Here is a 1035-nt window from a genome sequence, read left to right on the forward strand (position 1 = left end):
CATGGGCTGCCAGAAGAAGAAAAAGATTTATGTTGCAAAAAGTGTAGCCAGAATGTCCCTTGGAGGCCAGGATGGCCAAATTTTGTCTCTCATACTTGGGGCATATTGTCAGGAGGGACCAGTCACTGGAGAAGGATATCATGTTTGTTAAGGTGGAGGGTAAAAGAAACAGAGGAAGACCCCCAGCGAGATGGATTGGCAAAGTGGCAGCATCAATGGACTCAAGAGTGGCAACAATTGTGAGGTTGGCCCAGGATTGGGCAGTGTTTCATTGTGCTTAGGGTCGCTATGAGTCAGTACTGACTGGATGGCACCTAACACCACCACCACCACCAACATCAATTATCTGTCATTTTGATAGTACCCATTCTAGTGGGTGCAAAGTAGATACACTTAACAACAATGGTTAATGTTGTTGAATATCCGTTCATGTGCTTGTTGGCCATGCAAGAAGCCCCGGCTACATAGGATAACCTCCAGGCTCTGTGGGAGAAAGGTCCGACATCAGTTCTACTCTGTGCAATGAGGTCATTGTGAGTCAGAATCTATTCCATCAATCTATACCTAACCACAGCATTGGACATTTGTATATCTTTTTTGGAGGTATTCTATTCAAATTATTTGCCCATTTTAAAATTGGGTCATTTATCTTTTTATTACTGAGTTGTAAGAGGTTCTTTATGACTAGAGGAACCCAAAACTATGTCCCTCAACCACCCTTCAGATCTGGAAAGGAACTCACCCTCGAGGCCCAATTTTCAGCCAAGCAGTAGAGAGGTATACAAGGGGGCCAACAGTACTAGTAAGCTACTAGTAAGCTTACATGGAATGACCAACCATTCAAGAACGAAAACACTGACCTAAGGACAAAGTTGAGAAGGAATGGGGAGGTAGATGGAATGGAATAGGAACCACAAGAAGGAAGTAGGGTAACTGTTGTCACATGGAGGAGGTTACAATCCTTGTGATGAAACAAAGTGTACAATTTGTTGAATGTAAAAACTGATGACCAGAGAACAAACAAGATGGTGGATC

General features: G+C 43.2%; 1 protein-coding gene and 1 pseudogene across 1 annotated transcript in view; both read right to left on the minus strand.

Moving 5' to 3' along the window:
- Nucleotides 1-584, minus strand: part of LOC102837420 — a 2786-nt pseudogene extending 2202 nt beyond the window's left edge.
- The window catches only part of SEPT12 (septin 12), a 21231-nt gene that overhangs the window by 8581 nt on the left and 11615 nt on the right, over nt 1-1035 (minus strand). The window lies entirely within an intron of this gene.

This window comes from Chrysochloris asiatica, unplaced genomic scaffold (genome assembly GCF_000296735.1).
Source record: "Chrysochloris asiatica unplaced genomic scaffold, ChrAsi1.0 scaffold00305, whole genome shotgun sequence".
In the NCBI taxonomy this organism is placed as follows: Eukaryota; Metazoa; Chordata; class Mammalia; order Afrosoricida; family Chrysochloridae; genus Chrysochloris; species Chrysochloris asiatica.